The sequence below is a fragment of the Felis catus genome, chromosome D4, assembly GCF_018350175.1.
Source record: "Felis catus isolate Fca126 chromosome D4, F.catus_Fca126_mat1.0, whole genome shotgun sequence".
Taxonomy (NCBI): Eukaryota; Metazoa; Chordata; class Mammalia; order Carnivora; family Felidae; genus Felis; species Felis catus.
The window spans coordinates 23,719,507-23,738,919 of NC_058380.1; the positions used below are offsets into that span (position 1 = coordinate 23,719,507).

Consider the following 19,413-nt stretch of genomic DNA (forward strand, 5'->3'; position numbering starts at 1 on the left):
CTGATTATAGAGACATGACAATTTTATATCTTACCTTAAATGTTTTCATGAGGTTCCTAAAAAAAAGAAAATGAGACTCTCCAATCTAGACCAAAGAGCATGGTGGAGCAAAGGAAGAACTCAATGCGTTGCTAAAGCAGAGAACAGTGATCTCTGAGTGCAGCCTACAGAGGGGGATCTTCTCTTACACTGTGTAGCATGATCCTTAATGGTAGTGACAGCAGAATATTCATCTCCGCCTACCCAAGTGTGTATGTAGCACAGTGCCTGGAACATAGTAATAATTTAAGCTGATATTTATTCAGGGCTTACTCTGTGCTCTGTGCTAGGTTTCTTACAAGTATGATCTCAATTAATTCTCACAAAAACCTGTGAGGTAGCTAAGATTTTGTCCCCATTTTAAAGTTGATAAAAAGGAAGCTCATGGAAACTACCTAACATGCCAAATCATCTAGTTTTTGTGAGTGGTGGAGTTTAGATGAAAATCCAAGGCATTGTGAATCTTGGGACTATGCTTATAACTATCATACTTCTAAAAAAGCAGTTGGGTATATAAGGCAGGAATCTTCTCTATATCTCCATTATACAATTGAAAGCAATTCATTATTTATTAAGTTTAATCTCTGGAATTCCTCCTCACTAGGCTGTGAGATCCTTGAGGCAGGGATATTTTACTCATCAACAAGTCCCCATTTTCTTACACAGTGCCTGGCTCATAATAGATGATGAGTTTAATAAACATTTGTTCAGTGAGGTAGCTTGAATTGCCATGGTGCTAGGGTTACTGTAGAAGCAACCTATCCATTCCTGAGCATGTGTTTGTAAGTAAAATAGAATTACCTCTCGCAACAAGCTTCACAAAGTAATAAGAATATTTACAAGAGTCCTGATACAAATTGTGGGGACTCCGTGGTATCTGCTAGATCAGAAATTAACAATTGCTCCAGGAAAAAAAAAAAAAAGAAGTATCCTAAGGGTGTCTGGGTGGCTCAGTAGGTTAAGTGTCTGGCCCTTGATCTCAGTTCAGGTCTTGATCTCAGGGTTGTGAGTCTGAGCCCTGCACTGGGCTCCATGCTGGGTGTGGAGCCTACTTAAAAAAAAAAAAAAAAAAAAAAGTGTCCTAGTGGTTGCTTGAGAATGTAATTGAAAGTATTTTTATGTAGAGTCTGTGGTGTAAAAGCAAACTTTAAGATTCTGAACAACATTCCTTCATTCTGTTACCATATTTTCCACTTTTTCATTTGAGTGATGATTTCTTAATGCACTGTTTTTGTGTTTCCTGGATATTCTTTGTGTTCTGAAGATAAGCTGTCAACACAATCCCAGAGAGTCTTTTGGATGGGAAAGAATGCTCAGGGATACTAACCCTGCCTAGAGCCCTGCCAGGAGACACATGCCCTAAAAATGTCCCTTTTCCACCAACTCTGTCCTTGGAGAGGAACCAATTTTCCTTGCTTTTAGAATGCATAAGTTACACAGAGATGCCTGGATAAGGACTTTAGTACATCATCCCCGGAATACCTTGGTCTTTGGTTTGGCTAAACATCATCACTTGAGGTAGTAACAGCTGTGCAACAATTTATGGGAGTGGCATGGGGCCTGGCAGCTGCTTTTATTTTTTCCCCTTCTGGAAGCTTGTTTCCTTTGAGTCATTTTTTGATTGTGATGGATTTATTTTTTGTTGTGTATTCATTTCAAAGATATTGGGCAATCTTTTTCAAGATTCCTGAAAACAAAGATTCATGGCTCCAATGAAAAAGGGTATTTAGCGTCTGTCAGAACCTATGTTCCCTACACGTTTTTTATGGCACATATTTGGCATTCTAAAAAGTTATGTAATATCCATGATGACACATAGAAATCTCTAAATTATAGTGTTCAATGGCTGGTCCATTCATAAGTAAAATTTTAATGTACTAGAAGATTCAGATTGCCTTCTGCCCTATTGATATGATTATTTTAATTGAAACATATGTTACTTCTTTAAGCATGAAAAAGTGCTGCAAAAAGGAAAATATATAACTCAAGGAATGATTGTTTTTTAATATCAACTAATATGGAACGTGATTTCAAATGACATTCAAGACTTTTCTCATCTCAGGCAGCCAGTAAGACTTCAAGATAAGACATGTCCTGTCCACTTCTACCTGTGAGTTATTGTGGGAGTCACTTTTTTTAAAATAATGGTCACTTCTAAGTAGGTTACTGGATTTTTTCTTTTCTGAAATTCTATATTAAAAATTCAAAATATTTTTACCTCGGTAGATCTATTTATTAATAACAATTTATTAGGAATAACAAATTCACAGAATTCTTCTCTCCTTTTCATGACAAATATAGATTTAATGTGAGAAAGGGGCTAGGAAAACAACTAACAACCCCACCACCACCATGTTGTAAGTTAGGTCAAGTTCACTTTTGGCACCCTTTTGATTTTCCCTTTGACTCTCTCAGTAATAGTTAAATTTTTTAGTTGCAAGCAATAGGGAAGATCCTTACTTAAATAGCAAATAGCTGATTAGGATATAAACAGAAGGCATAACATAAGGGAGTGATACTAAGAAACCCCCATTACAAGGAAATGAAGAATGGGCAAAGAATGAGGGAAGTCTGGCAAACCAGCAAGGAAAGGACCAAATACTAGGGATGTAAATGGTCTCTGTATCAGGAACTAAAAAGATTGTTTAAGTATCAGCTAGTTACTGAGGCTGAGGCAGTTCCAACTGTTCATCAGTGGTTTGTGAAGTGGGGAAAGAGCTATGATTGTTCTAGATTGGGTCACATGCCACCCATTGACTAGGGGAAGGCAGAAAATCTTGACTAACATAAAGAATCAAACAGCTATTACAGTGTAGCAAACCACTCCAGAATTCGGCAGCTTGAGATCATAATCATCTATTTCCTGAGGCATCTACAGACAGGCTGGGGATCAGCTGATCTGAGCTGGGCCCAGGTGTGTGTCTCTCTTTAAAGATTGGGTCATGTTGCAAAGATATGCTTTACGTATCTTCCTTCATGGCCCTGATGAGGGGCAGCAGCTACATGGGAGGGGTTCTTCTCTAAGGAACGTACAAGAGTGCAAGTCCTACCATATAAGCAGTGTTGGAGTCTCTGCTTATATCACATCTACTAACATCCCATTGGACAAAGCAAGTCATGTGGCCAAGGCCAAAGTCAAATGTTGGGAGGGTATATTCTGCTTTTTTTGTGGGAGTGATGACCAAATGAACTGACAACAGGGATAGAGGAAAGGGTGAAAAAAGGAGCCAATAATTAAGTTGGGCTAATTATCCAAGAATCAAAAAGATAATGACCTTCAAAGAAATCAAAATCAATGTTTTTGACCAAAAAACAAAAAAAAAGATGCTTGGATGCTTGGTAGCAAAAAGAAACAAGCCCAGCAAATGCCTAATTCCTGAAAGGGCTCCTTTCACCTGGTTCTTACGAATTGCAGCTTTCAGCAGTTCCTCTCATTGCACCTTCATGCACCAGTAAGACTCCAAGAACCAACAAAACAATCTTATGGCAGGGATGTGACCAGTACCTTAACATGTAAATACAAGTGGTCAAATCACTTCTAGATAATGTGCTGCTTTTAGGAACAAGATTGCAAGGAATTGTGATTTCAATACATTATGATAGAAAAATCGTATAGAAGAAGGTATTGTTGTCTGTTAATTACTGTATAGAACCTGTGAACATCCAAGCAGCTGATAAATTAGTTCAAAGCAACACGTCCAGCTGTTTGGGCTCGATATGTTGCGCAGTTCAACACTAGCCACTTCTAAAGCATGAGTGGTAGCAGTGGGTGCTACTGTTCTGTGCTTTACCTTGCCTGGGAAACGCTGATGAAACTTGGACATCAGATTTTTAAAAATTTTGTGAATGTTTATTTTTGAGAGAGAGAGAGAGTGTGCAAGCAGGGGAGGGGCAGAGAGAGAGACATAGATTCTGAAGGAGGCTCCAGGCTCTGAGCTGTCAGCACAGAGCCTACCTGATGTGGGGCTCGAACTCATGAAGTCAGACGCTTAACTGACTGAGCCACCCAGGAACCCCTGAACATCAGATTTTAATGAATCTGGTCTAGGCTAGGGTGGCTACATCAAATCATAAATTCAGATTCTAGGGCTCCATTGCTAAGGATCCTAATTATGTCTTGTGTTTAAGCCCCTAATTTTTTGTCTGACATTCCAGAACTCTCTCAAGTGATTCCAAGGTGTATCCAGGTCTAGAATCTACTTAGTCCAATGCTTTAAGTGTGAAAAAACTGATACCCAGAGTGAATGTCCGTATGACTTTCTTTCCTGTGTGACACAGCTTGTCACACTTGTCAGAACTTGGACTAGACCTGTGCTATTCTCCTGTCCCCAGTCCAGTGCTCACTCCTCTACACCCTGCTGTCTCCTTCACAGGAAAAAAACAGAAAATATCATGTTGATCTAAACTTCTGGAGAGTGAACACCATCCCTCCCCATTCTCAGGTGCATCACTTCCTTTCATTCTGAAGCACATGTAGTTTTTTGGTTTGCTTTGGTTTTTTTGAGAGAGATTGTGCATGCCAAATGGAGAGAGGGGCAGATGGAGACAGACAGACAGACAGAGAGAGAGAATCTCAAGCAGGCTCCACGCTCAATGTGGAGCCTGAAATGGGCTCAGTCTCACAACCCGGGGACTAAGACCTGAGCCGAAATCAGGAGTTGAACACTCAACCAACTGAGGGGTCCCCACACATGTAGATTTAGATAGGCTTACATAGGTATGTAGACTTAATTGCTCAGTTAAGAGTTGACCTATTCAATTAGTCATTGGTTGCTAGAAAAGTGAGCTGAGACCATTTTTAAATGAAACCTCTAGGTCTTTTTGCCCCACAGGTACAGTGCATAAGCCAAAGGTCACTGTGATAAGGGAGACAGCAGCAGGTCCATGGAAAAAACTTTCAGAGCAAAATCGTCAACTCTCAGTGGAATGTGAATTGAAAGCCAAGAGCTGTTAGTGAAAAGAAAAAGATGGAAAATAGAGGAAAGAAAGACAGAAGGGAGCGGGCATGAGGTGACAATGCAGAGGGCGCAGTAGGCCTGAGCAGCCTGCCAGCAGGTCAGCACGCACAGACTGGCATGCAGGGTAAGAGAGGGGTGAGAGACAGCCACCCAAAAGGAAGAAAGATGGTCTTCAGGAAGGGAAGATACGCTTAAAATTAAACACAGGGGAGGAAAAGGGTGTTTACAGTTTTCTGAGATGAGATTCAAGGCTGAAGTCATCGTTTGGCAGCCAAACCAAAGAAATTTGGTTTCCCTCTGAAAGATTTATGTCTTCTAGGGTTGAGAAATATGTCTGGCTGCCAATATTTCATAAAGCAACATAGAAAGAAATACTACCTACTTTAGTGTTTGGTTTGGGACTTTTCACCTTTGTTTGGCAAGATATTTTTCATTTTGAAAGAGAGAATAGTTCGCGTCAGCTTCCTATGAAGATCTCAATGCTCTTTGCCTAAATTATCTGGTGGCTCATAGTGTTTTACTTACCTATATACAAATACTTTAAAAGGTGAATTAAAACTTGTTAATACAGTCACAGAATCTGTAAAACTTGTAACCTTTCAAACCGCTTTGAGATAATATCGCCTTCAAAGAGAATGAAAACAAATGTAATCAAACCCTTTGGGAATTCCACTTAGTAGCTGGGGGAAACCAAACTCAGAGCCAGCTCCACCATTTGCTATTTGTGTGACCTTGAGAAGTTACTCAACCCCACTGTGCCACAGATTCCTTATCTGTCAGGTGGAAATAATAAAAGAATTGTTGAGAGGATTAAATGACTTAAGCCCTAAGAACAATGCTTGGCACTCAAAAAGGATTCATTGTTATTATTACATATTCTGGAATTTCTGAGATATCCCAGTTTCAAATATTCTCTATTACTGTAGTCATATTATCATGGAAAAATCCTAAAAATGCCAACTAACTACACTCTCAGATCATCTGTTTCACGTAGTGGCAGACTACTGAAACAATGGGGAGAGGAAAATCTTACCCAGCTGTAAACCATGTCATGTTGTGACCGTTAACTACCACCAACTCTTTGTATAAGGCTACCCAGAGTTTTACATCCCTGGTTTTTGTATGTGTGTATGTAGGTATGTATGTATGTATATGTACGTATGTATTTATCAGGGACATTTTTCTCTGGCATCATCATCCACATCTTCCAATTACAATTTTCCCCACAGCCTGTCTGCCAGCTTATGTGTCCTTCTTCTGCCTTTCTCTCCCTTTCTCTCCCTCTTTCTCTTTCTTTGTTTCTTCCCCTCCCTTCCTTTCTCCTTCTTTTCCTTACATCTTTGGGTCCCTGCTCTCCTCCAGGCACTATGTCATTATTTCCCAATTCCCCAGTGTTAACCTATATTCAGGTATTATCCAGACAGATGTTAACTTCTCCATCCCATCTACTCTTCAACCCTTCCTTCATGCTTTCAATGTCCTTGTCATCCAACCCTTCTGCTGTGCTCTGCCTCTAGTTCTTTCTCAACAGTTTCCTCTATTACCCACGCCACATAGTCAAGTAATGTAGTCAATAGATGGTACTTGAACAACAGGCAAGCAATCTATGTTTCTTCTCCTCGTTCTTTTATTTGCCAACTGAGGCACCTTGGGCAAGGCACTTAACCCAGCTGAGCTGGGCTCCATTCTCCACATAGGTGCATTCTGTGTTCGAAGTACTTATGGAGATGCTATCAGACTACAGAAGTCAAGCAGTACGTTTAAGTGCCATGTATCGCTCTTTATTTAATGTCACCATTGTCCCATCCTCCCTGATAGTCTAGATATCTTACTCACTTCCAACTGACAGAAGTGGTAGTTTCTACTTTTAACCCTATTATCACTCCTGTTGGTAATGATGGCACTGCGACTCTTTTCCCCTAACCTCAACACCTTTTTCTTTCCCCACGTGTTGTTTATGCCAATAACTTTCAAATCTTTCAGAGTTTGCCACATATGACAAGCTGCTTCTTATGCTTATGATCCCTCATGTGCTGTTTTTGCTGTTTTCCATCTTTCTGGTGATCATTTATTATACTTCAGAACCAGCTCAGGTATCTTATGTGAATCCCTCTCTGTGAGTGACATATATCTATTGTCATCTATGTCATTTCAGTTCAAGATTGTTCACCTTCATATCAGTCACTCCTACTAAACCTTGCACTTCTGAGAAGAGGCCTGTTGTCCTCAAGTCCCAGCATGGTGTCTAGCATATTACATGTCTCAGAAACATTTGTTGAAGTATAAGTTCAAGTTCTCTTTTTCTGATCATCTGTGTATGGACTTACACTGGTTTTGGAGTTCTACAATTTGGATTCAAGCTCTGGCCAGCCATGGATATTGGCTGCCTGACCATGACCAAGTTCTTTAACCTCTAGGAAAGCAAGTTTCCTTTCGTGTAAATGGGAGATAATGACACCCCTATTTATTGAACACTCACTATTTGCTGGAACTGTATATTTTCTCATTTATCTTATATCATTCAGTTCGTAAAATTGCCCTGTCATGTACCTATTATTATTATTCCCATTTTACCAATAAGAAAGCTGAGCCCGGACAACTAAAGTTAATCTCATAACTAGTCCTTGCTTTCCCTCATTGTTTTTCAGTATACTTTGTTACAGTAGTAAAGGTGATCTTCTAAAATCATCAAACAAATAATGTTATGCCCGTGCACAAAAACCTCCAGTAGCTTAATTGCATTTAGGAAAAAAGAAAGAAATCTAAATATCCTCTCATCTTCTGTAAGTCTCACAAATGATGTGGCCCCTAATTACCTCTTGGATTTCATCATGGTGTACCTTCCACCTCTTTGACAGCACTCAGGGACATTGGCTGAGTTGCTTTTCCTGGAGCAGGGAAGCTCCTCTCCATCATAGAGCTGTCACATGTGCTATTTCTTCTGCTGGGAGCACCCTTCCAGTAGGTCCTTAAATGACTGACTTCTTCTCATTCGTCTTAGCTCAAATTGTACTTCCTTAGAGTAGTTTTTTCTAAACCCCAACCCCATTGAGCTTCGGCATCATTACTCTCCATTTCATTACCCTATTTGATTTTCCTCAGAGCACTTTCACAATATAAAATAATTTACTTTACTGCCTGTCTCCTACATTTTCAGTGCCTAGCATAACAGATTCAAAATATATTTGTTAAAAGAATTAACTGCCCAAAGTCAACTCAGCAAATAGGGGTGGAACTGGGATTTGAACCCAGGACTGGTGGACTCTAAAGCCTATATGGTTAACCGACATATTCTTTCCCTGCCTCATCCATAAGGTTACTGGGAAGACACATTAGGCTAACACAGGGGACATGCTTTGTAAATTCCAAGGGTTATGGCAATCTGAGGCGGCAGACTTATGGTATTCTGTCCTTCAGTGTCCTTTGCTGGGTGCCACACACATTCATTCTCAAGCAGCAAGAAGACATCACCAATGTTAGGGGGGAAAGGCTATTGGCTATAAGAAATGCTTCTACTGATACTCTGTTAAGAATTGCTGGTGACATCTGTGGGAAATGTTTTCTTCTTGTACTTTCACTCTTGGCCAGACCCTTGCTAATCCTACCCTTATCTTCTACACTCTTGACCTTGCCTTCCTTGATGTCATTAAAGGAAAATTTACTAAAAAATCTTCCATTTATTCAATAACCATATCTAACACATTAGATTTTCATAGACATTTTAGGCCTCTCTCTGTTCAATCCCAGGCTATGCCATCTCCCTGCAGAGGGTTTAGAATAACAAATCCAAATTAGAGCTAGAATGAACAATGGAGACTCCTAATATTAAAACCCCCTTTTCTATTATAAAAGGGATAGAAAACTGAAACATTTAGGTTAGTTCACCTGAAATCAACAAGCTAATCATACAGTTAGCTAGTTAATGGCAGAGCCAGAACAAACACCTGGTCCCTAAGAGCTCCCTCCCAAAACCTGCTTGGTTGGTTGATCTATCTATCTATCATCAATCTATCTACCCACCTACCTATCATTTTATAAATCTTCATTTTGACTGTGATTTATTAAAGAAAAAATTATTTTTACATTCAAATTATTATGGTACACAAAATAGCAACCCAGATATTTTATCTTTGTATTTGTAAAAGCCCCAAAATTTCAAAGGCAAATAATTTGTTTTGGTATCAGGGGCATGAATTAATGTCCCTTCACTATATTCCTTTGAATTCTTAAGCTACAAATAGTATCACTTTAGGATTTGCTAAGATCAAAAGTTTTTCCGATAACCTAATACTCGGACACTTGGATAATTCTGTTTTCCAAGCAAAATATGGAGTATGCTCTTTAAAACCTACTGATTACAAACGTTATATTTTTATTTATTTTGAAGTTGTGAATATTTTCGGACATAGGCCGTAGCTTCTTCACGCTTTGAAACTTTGGGCTCTGCTCTGCTAGTGACTGTCTTCAAAGGATGAAAACACTGAAACAAAGATGATACAGGTAGTAGAAATACAATTGTTTCAGCAATTAGATCATAGAAACTTGAAACAAGATTTGTGAAGTTTTCCTTATCCGAATGTCCAAATAATTTTTCTCTCATTCAAAGAAAACAAGTTCTTGTCCATAATATATCTTGTCCAAGTATAATGAGTGGTAGAGACTGAAAAGGAGGAAAAAAAATTTCCTGGACTTCCACATCTTCTTCCAAGACATCCCTTTCTGGCATGGGCAGACCATACTAGCCTGCACACATACACCAAACTTTCCACAAGTACTGACAAGGAAGTTTTGAACTTCACCAAGCGCTCTCCTTTTTTCAAAAAAATTGTGGGGTTTTTTTCTCCCATCATTTTTAGTCAATGAAACTACTTTGTCCTCTCCATAGGAAGTAGATTATTATGTTTGAGTCATAGATCACTGCAATTACGAATACATAATATCATTTGGAGCATACTCACACCCTAAAAAGTTTCCAAGTTTACCATGTGTACTTGAGTTTTACCAGAGAACATTTGTCATTTCATTCAAGAGCAGGCCTATGGGTAATCATTTAATCAAAACTACTGCAGTGATTGCTACTTGTACAGAAAATTATAAAGCTACAGCAGGAGTAAAGCCCAGATTGCCAAGCCTAAATGGGCACTGCTTTTTTGTTAAGTGTTGGGTAAGAATGAATACCACATCCTTAAATTTGGAGGAAATTGAAGAAAGACAACCGTTCTTTGGTCAGAACCACATTTCCTAATTTTCATTTCCTCTATTTTACTTACACAAAAATACATAATGAAAATTCATAGAAGGCACATAGAGAGAACATCTAATTTTGATTCATGCTCTTAAAGAAAAGTCTTATTCTAGCCTTGGAAGCCTCTGATATATACTTTTCTTTTTTTAAAGCCAAGAGGCAAAAAACTTTGAAAAACATTAAAAAGGTTTTGTATGCCTCATTATGGTTTCATATATACCGGCCATCAAGTGAAAAAAATATATTGAGATGATAGTTTATGAGATGTTCAATCCTAATATGTGAACAAGAACTTATTGGGAAACAGGTTAGTATGGAAATAACTGCTCTTCTGGAAAGAAGCTTTATTTTGAGTTTAAAACTCTGTAACTTATTCTTTTATGTATATAATTCTTTCTTTCATTGTCTCTAATGCACAAAAAAATTAATATATTGTTAACTATAGAGATGGCTACTCAGAGAATGGTTGGATATGTATCTGGGAGAAAGTAAACACAGTTCCTTAAAGGGCAATACAGTGAGGTCATACTCTGCAAAGAGATTTTAACAAAGACAGTTTTGGTCTACTATTTATTTTCTTTTCCAATACCAGTCTTTAAAAAAATGAACTCCACTTTTAAGTTAGAAAGTGACTTTCTCAAATGCTGATAATAAAAAACAGGTCCAAATTGGTACCCACAAAAGAGGAATTCAGCTCTCATTTATGGTTAATGAAGTGATGGGTGATACGTGATTGAAACTGGATCTTAAAATAGCAAAATATATTTTTTGTTTGGAAATAAAGCATGTAAGATTCTACTGCTATCTCACATTGGCAAAAGAGATGGGAAGCTTTAAATCTGTGGCCTCTCTTTGTGAGTGGTGAAAGATGACATAAATGGGTAGATTTTGGAGGAGCTAACCCACTCTGGGATGATGCAAGTGTGTTGATAAAACCTCACTAACTCAAAGTACCAAGACCAGCAGTAAACAAGACTTCACATGGAGTGTATTTAACCACCACAAGAAAGGATTGGTTTCTGACAGGAAATCATCCTAATAAGTTTCTTGTCCAAGTTTAAATATAGTTCTTTAAGCTTTAAGGCCATAGTGCTAAAATTTAGTCCTTATGAATTTCCATACAGCAGTAAGGAAGCTCTCTGTATCCATCATCTTTAGGATGGGATCACCTTTATTTGATCTGTGGAGCTAAGAGCTAGAGAAATAGACTCAAACTTACTCTGGCCTTGGGCAGCAGGAGAACCAAGCTGATCAGAGGGCGGAGACCTGCAGTTCAGCTAAGTTGAAGACCTATTTGTCAGGAGTATAATTCACTCACAATTATATTCAAGAGAAATTATATTCAGGAGAACAACTAAATCAGGGAGGGGCAGGCAAGAACTGTGGAGCTAAACAAGCTAGAAATTAAGTATTTGAAATCAGCAAAAAAGAGAAAGGAAAGTGGTTGAGAGTCAGAGCTGTATTCAAATTGTAGCCCTGCCTCTTTCTGGCTGTGAGACTTTGGACACTGTGGTTACATTACATGCTGAAAATATTAGCTCTCCTTCTCTATTGGGTAACCCCTCAGAGCCCCTCCTTATAGGAGGAGTCCCCTCTATGCCCACTGATATCAGGGTTGGCCATGTTATTTGCTTTGACAATAGAATAGGAACAGAAGTGATGAAAATCGTGTCCAAATAGAAGATTGAAGTTCTATTGCATGCTTTTTGTTCCTATTCTTTTCCCTGTGCCATGAGAAGGGTATGTTGCAGATAGAGTCTGCTCCTTCGGCCTGGATCCCAGAATAAGGATGGCTTGTGGGGAGAGACACATCCAAATCAGAGAACGACAGCTGACATTTATTGTGAAGCTGTGCTGTTAGCGACTGATTTTGAAGTAATTTGTTACCATAGCATAACCTAGCAAAATCTGACTAATAAAGCAAATCAGACAGGGTCCTCATCTGTAATATCAGGATATGGTTATTGTGAGGACAAAATGGAACAATATTTTGTGCTTTCTTGGCAGCATTTTACAAGTAGCAGTTGTTGGCATAATTCCAAGGAGTCCAGGCTGGGAATCTGGAACCAAAGGGTCAGGAATCCAGAAAAAGAACTGAGCAGGAATTGATGAAGACCACAGGTCAAGGGTCTACATTAGATGTTAGAATTTAGCTGGAGGATGAGTAACAAACTAAGGGGTAGAGTAGAGGCAGACAGGAGCAGCAAGTAGAACATTTGGCGATGAGCCAACTGCCCTCTAAGGCACACACTTTTAAGGGCTTTCAATGAAGTCATCTGAGAGCATAGTGGAATCTAGGCTGTCTGGTGGGGTCAAATATGTAGATGGCATAGTAGGCAATTACTGACATGAGGTTTACATGAGGCACGTCTTTACAAAATAAACTTTCTTATTTGTTCCCAAATATGTTCTTTCACTCTTAGTGTTATTTGGGTACATTATGGTTACGTCTGAAGTTCAACAATGATAAAATCCTCTCCTATGGATTGAGTCATAATTTTTATGAAAGCTACATTATTTATATATCTAAAATTATGTTTTAAATATAAACAAATTTTAAATCTATTAACACCAAACTTCTGTATTTACAATGATTGATATGGTTGGATTTGATGGTAATGATGAAAAAGTATCATGTTGCCAGTGATACTACATCAATCATGTAGGTTTCTTCCCGTGAATCATTTGGAGGGGAAAACTGATCAGCTATTTTCTTTTGATACAGGACAACTGATACAGGACAATGAAGCTCAATTAGACCTAATGTATTCTTTTGGGTAGGGCATATTTTACCACTAGAATGGTTTTGTAGAGCCCCAGGGCAAATGCCAGGAGTCCAAATCAAGCATCCATTGAAAGTGTTTCCGTAGTTTTCAGTACTGGCCTCACGTGAGAATCACCTGAGGCAATTAAAACAGATACTCAGATTACTCCCAACTAATAAAAAACAAAAACAAAAAAAACCTCTGGAGGTGGGGAATAGCAATCACAAATACAAAACCGAATCCCCCAGGTAATTCTAGTGTGCACCCAAGTTTGAGAACCATTGAGTTAGAGGTGGAGAAGTCCAAGGGGGGGTCTGGGAAGGAGAGTTAGTTGAGAAATAAGAATGAGTAGAGAGAGACAAGAATACCGACGTGTGTTTCTCAAACTTCAACATGCAGAAGAATCGCTTGGGTGTCTTGTTAAAATGCAGATTTTGATTCAGTAGGACTGAGGGAGGGTCGGAGCAACTGCAGTTCCTAGCAAGCACCTAGGTGAAGCTGCCGACCTCTGGACCATACATGGAGTAGCAAGAAATTAGAGAAGACAAGTAGGAATTGTTCTGATTGAATCCTAGGCAACTAAAGCTTGAGTGACTCCATCAGGACTGTATGGACAAGTCAGGGTTGGGTAAAACATGTTGGCAGGTGCCAACAGAAAGAATATAAGGCTTTCTCATAAATAAAAGAATGGTTGCCATAGCTTGAATCTATTCTAAGAATTTTGTCTGGGGCACCTGGCTGGCTAAATTGGAAGAGCATGTGATTCTTGATCTTGGTGTCAAGTCCCACATGGGTGTAGAAATTACTAAAAAAAAAAAATAAATTCAAAAAAAAATTTGTTGGTAACTTATAGCCAATGATACACATGGAACTAGAAACTAAACGTAAATAGGAACCTTGCATAGTAGGACAAGGTAGGTGCTTGATAAAAACCATTCACTCTAACATACAGTTAAAATTGAGGCACCATAGTAGTATTGATAGACAACCATGACGGGAACCAATTCAGAAAGCAAAATTAAGTTATTTTAAACGGTATTTCCAAAACACCGATGTTACTGGGGTCATTGTAGATGGCACTCAGATATAATAAAGTATATTGAATCACAGAGTAATAAATATTATTTCCTTCTTAACTTTCTTTCAATCCTTTTGATTAGCTTCAGGGGAAAAAAGTATTAGTTCAGGTTGTATGTCTTTAGTAATTTTCTCATAGTTGCTAATTACCCATTTTTATGAAAAGAGAGCATTCCTCAAGCTCAAAACTACAACAGGCAAAAAATATGGTCGTTTTTTTTTGTTGTTACAGTTATATGTCTGGTTACTCTCTATTTTCAGTGAGTGATATTTTTGTTTCTGACAGTGATATATAGTTTTCTCTCAATATAAATTGTAGCAAATAAAATTAATTTTTAAAATATTAGTAATACTACAATAGTGTAGAGACATGACAAAAATCATGAAGGTGCTATTTAGATAGTTGAAATTTGGAAAATCTGTCTTGGAATGAACATGAAACCACATAGAAATCTGTGCTGTTTACAGACTTAGATCCTAACAAAATATTTGCATTGATTTATTTAGCAAAAACTGTACATAGAATAAGCTTATAAAGACAAACCAAATTTAATCAACAAATATTTACGGAAACAAAGAGCAAATTTTAAAATTCAAAATGTTTCCCCGATTTTATCTATTTATTTTTTTCTGCATGTAAACAGTTTTGTGGGCTCAGTTGAATATCTCAAACAATTTTTTAATGAAAAGATTCAGCAAATAGAAGGACTATTTCCCAAAAGTGTTTTTTCTGCTTTGAGGCCCTGTGTACATTTAAAGAAAAAGTAGGCACTTATTTTTTGTATTATATTGTTCAAAATAGTAGTTTCCATCTCAGTTATTTTGTGTCTAGCCATCAGGCATTATCATAGTCATTTTCTTGATATACAGGTATTATGTTGGAAATAGGCCCCTAACCAGTAACTTACTAAGCTGAGTTTGGTTTAGCAGAAACCACCTGCTCTTGATAAAATTAATGCAAATAGATCACGGATTCATGAGATGGAATAGTCCTTAAGAAATGAGTTTCTGGGGCACCTGGGTGGCTCAGTTGGTTAAGCATCCAACTTTGGCTCAGGTCATAATCTCATGGTTCATGAGTTTGAGCCCTGAGTCAGGCTCTGTGCTGACAGCTCAGAACCTGAAGCCTGCTTCAGATTCTGTCTCTCTCTCTCTCTCTGTGTCCCTCCCTGCTTGCACTCTGTGTTTCCAAAATAAATAAACATTAAAAAAAAATAAAAATAAAAAAGAAATCAATTTCTGTTCACATACACATTCAATTGGACTATTTTTTGTTTGTTTTTACTTTTATTTCCTTATTACCATACATACCACACCACAAATCCACACAATTAATTACACAGTTTCTCCAACTTCCCAAACTTCACCTCCTGCTGTGGTCTCAATGTTTGTGTCTCCACCCCCCCAAATTCATGTATTAAAATGTTGATGCCCAATGTGATGATATTAGGAGGTGAGGCCTTTGGGTCAATGAGTCAATGTCCTTATAAAAGAATCCTCACAGAGATCTCTTGCCCCTTCCACCATGTGAGGAGGCGGTAAGAAATTGGCAGTTAGCAACGTGGAAGATCACCTTTACCAGACCATGCTAGCTTTCTGATCTTGTATTTCTAGCCCACAGAACTGTGAGAAATAAATTTGTTCTTTATAAGCCACTCAGTTCATGGTATTTTTGTTATAGCTGCCTGAATGAACTAAGATACTTCCAGAGATTCATTCCAGATCATCAGAATTATATCTGAAGTACTTTCAGAAGTGAATTCTCTATGGCCTCAGGTCTATCCCCTCAGCTGATGGTAATAAAAGATATGGATTAGTGAAGACAGAACTGTAACAAGGTGGGAACCTTGTCTCTTAAACGGTGCTGGAATGTCAACTTGTCTGCACACACACAGCAGGCAGGCTGGTGGGGTGGGCTCACCAGATCCATTTGCATGAGTCAACTTGCCTGAGGATGTTCTGATAGGAGTAGGGAAGAGCTGGAGTCAGAATGCATTCCTTTCCTCTTGTTGCCATAATAATTATTACAAGCCTAGTGGTCTAAAACAAGGCAAATTTATTTTTTTTTCAGTTTTTTATTTATTTTGAGAGAGAGTGAGAGAGCATGAGCGCAAGTGGGGAAGGGGCAGATGGAGAGAATCCCAAGCAGGCTCCACACTGTCAGTGCAGAGCTTGATGTGGGGCTCAATCTCAGGAACCGTGCGATCATGACCTAAGCCGAAGTCAAGAATGGACACTTAACTGACTGAGCCACCCAGGCGCCCCCAATAAGGCAAATTTATTATTTTATAGTTCTGGAGGTCAGAAGTCTAAAATGGGTCTCACTGGGCTAAAATCAAGATGATGGAAGGGCTGCATTCTTTCTGGGGGGCTCTAGAAGAGAATCCACTTCCTGGCCTTTTCCAACTTCTAGAGGCTGCCCACAGTCCTGGGCTCATGGCAGTCTTCCACTTCCAAAACCAGCAACTGTATCACTCCAACTTCTGCCTTCATCCTCACATCTCCTTGTCTGATTCTCTTTTCTTTCTCCTCCCATGTATTACAGCCCATCAAGATAATCCAGGATAATCTCCCTATTTTAATAACAGCTAATCAGCAAACAATTCTGTCTGCAACCTTAGTTTCCCCTTGGCATGCAACATTCACAGGTTTCAGGAGTTAGGGCCTAGACATTTTGGAGGGCTGTTATTTTGCCTACCCCATAAAGGTAGAGAAAGTATGGGAAGAGACACAGGGTTGGTCTTAGAGTTTGTTCCTTTCTAAGTGACCATGAGTGACCTCTCAGTGGTCATAGGTGATAGTTGGGGAAAAGGAAGGCAAAGCACTACGTGCGGAGATGCATGGATGCCAAAGTAATACTATTTTCATTCCAATCATATAGGAAGACACAGACTGGGGAAATATACCTTGTTTCTACTTCTGCAGGGCATATAGTGGAAACTTGAAGACCTCCAGAGACCAGATTGCCATCTCTGATTCATGCATCGCCCCACTTGGGGCAGTGGAACAGCAGTGACTGCAGAATAGTGGGCCTCAGAAGCAGTGATAAGGTATTTAACTGGTTTTCACAAGCAGTGGGGAGGCTTAGCCATAGACCATACCAGGACACCCTACAAAATAAAGTGAGGACACACACTAGATTTGTTTATGAGATACTTCTGGAACCTTCCAGAAATAACTATAGACTATTTCAGGGAGCTCAGTGACAAAGACAAAAACAAAGCAATGACAACAACAACAAAAAACAGGCAGAGGGAAAGCTATAAATCAGGATTTATTATGTTAATATGGTCCCATTTTTCACAGCATCTTAGGGCATCCAAAGGAAATTTAGATTACATTCAGGAGGGAGGCTCAAACAGATGGCAGGAGAAAAGAAACATCTTTCCTTTCAGCAGAGTCATGCTAGTTGGTGAATCAAGGGCCACCCCTGATAATCTGCACCTCTGATTATGATTTAATTTTAATTTAATGTCAATTAACTTGACAATTTAACTCTTACCTCTCTGCCCAGGTGCTTGATTTAGTGATTTATATTGGTCTAACAGGTTTAATTATATTTTTTTGGCAGTGATTTTTCCCCCCAAACTGAGGTCTTGTACCTATAGTTCTGTGCTTAGGGGATTTTAAGGAATTTGAACATCCTGGGGAATACTGCTGTGGCTTTCCCAGATGCCTCCTTCAAGACTAGTATTCGTTTCACCAGTTTCCTGGTTGCCATCTAACAGCTCACAGTTTAATTGCCCTCTGGAAAGGATCTGCCTCACCCAAGGTTATGTTTCCTCCCTAGAAACAGCCCATATTCAAGACTGGTCATTGCGGAGGTACAAAAGCCTGCCTGCCTTGTCCCTGTGGGGAGATCTGTGAAGGGCCATCCCAGCTGCAGAGCACCCCTTGGTGCTGGTTGAGGTCTCTGTCATGACTTGATCTTGGTTCCCCTCTCCCTCTACCCTGTCCTTATTCCCTCCCAGGAGTTGTTCCTGATAGCAGGCATTTCCTGCATGTGGATCTCCATCTGTGGAGTCTATTTCCCAGAGAATTTGAACTAAAACACTTGATGTGAGAATTGGCCTAAGGAGGCGGATTCTAAAGTGAGACTTGGGAGCTGGATCACTTATTGGCTGGCTGTCAGTGAGAACCCATGGCCTGACATAGGTGGAGTCCTGGGAGCAATGGCATGGGGTAGTTTTACAGCTATTAAAGCTTTGGAGCACCTGGGTGGCTCAGTAGGGGCGTCAGACTCTGGATTTAGGCTCAGGTCATGATCTCATGGTTCCTGAGTTTGAGCTCTACATTGGGCTCTGCGCTATTAGCATCGAGTTTCTTTTCTGCTCTCTCTGCCCCTTCCCTACTCGCACATGTGAGCGTGCATTTGCGCATGCATGCACACTATCTCTCACCCGCTCTCTCTCTTTCAAAAATAAGTAAGTAAACTTAAAAAACCCTAACAAACACTAAAGCTTTCACTGGTGATGAACTGAGATGGGATGTGGATATAAAGAAATGCACTGTTGGGCTTGATATCCTTAGGCATTTGAGAGGTTCAAAGGAAATGGTAATTAGAAAGACAATGAAATTGGATGGCTGTGGCTAAGTACCCAGTGTACAGCTTGGAAAAATAATAAAAATGGAGGTGATTAATCACTAATTTAAGGCAAAGTTTGAAAAGTTAGAGCGTCTACAGGCAGCATTTAAAAGGCTCTCCTAAGGGACACCTGGTTGGCTCAGTTGGTTAAGGGACCTACTCTTGATTTCGGCTCAGGTCATGACCTCACGATTTGTGAGTCTGAGCCCCAAGATGGACTCCACACTGACAGTGCGGAGAATACCTGCTTGGAATTCTCTGTCTCCCTCTCTCTCTGTCCCTCCCCCACTCGATCTCTATCTGCTCTCTCTCTCTCTCTCCCCCCACTATCTCTCTCAAAATAAATAAACAAACATTTTAATAAAAATAAAAAATAAAAAAGGCTCTCCTGAGGCTACAGAGTGGAAAAGGTGAAGACAGGGCTCAGTATTTAATTGTAAGGATAGCAGACAGAATTCCAGGGAAGGTTGAATTCTCAGGCCTGGCAAGACTTCAGCACAAAGATCAGGACCCTGGTATGCAAGGAATAGGATCCTAAGGCTTCAGATGAAACATCTAGGTCAGTGCACTAGAAAACCTTGAAATCCCAATACTCCTGAACCCTGTGGGCCCACAGAAGTAGCCTACTGCTTTCTGTTAAGGTCTACCACTCTCCTCCTTAGGACTTACCTCTGTTTCCTCTCCTCATCATTGGACACTGGAGTCTTTGCAAGAAACAAACAAGACACATGGGACACATGGTAG

At 39.4% G+C, this 19,413-nt stretch overlaps 1 long non-coding RNA gene across 1 annotated transcript in view; it reads left to right on the forward strand.

The window, feature by feature from the left end:
* The window catches only part of LOC123381606, a 43,369-nt gene extending 24,499 nt beyond the window's left edge, over positions 1-18,870 (forward strand). Inside the window, exon 3 of the long non-coding RNA XR_006588831.1 lies at positions 17,010-18,870. This is a non-coding gene — a long non-coding RNA (uncharacterized LOC123381606). The remainder of the gene's footprint in view (positions 1-17,009) is intronic.
* The last annotated feature ends 543 nt before the right edge of the window (positions 18,871-19,413 follow it).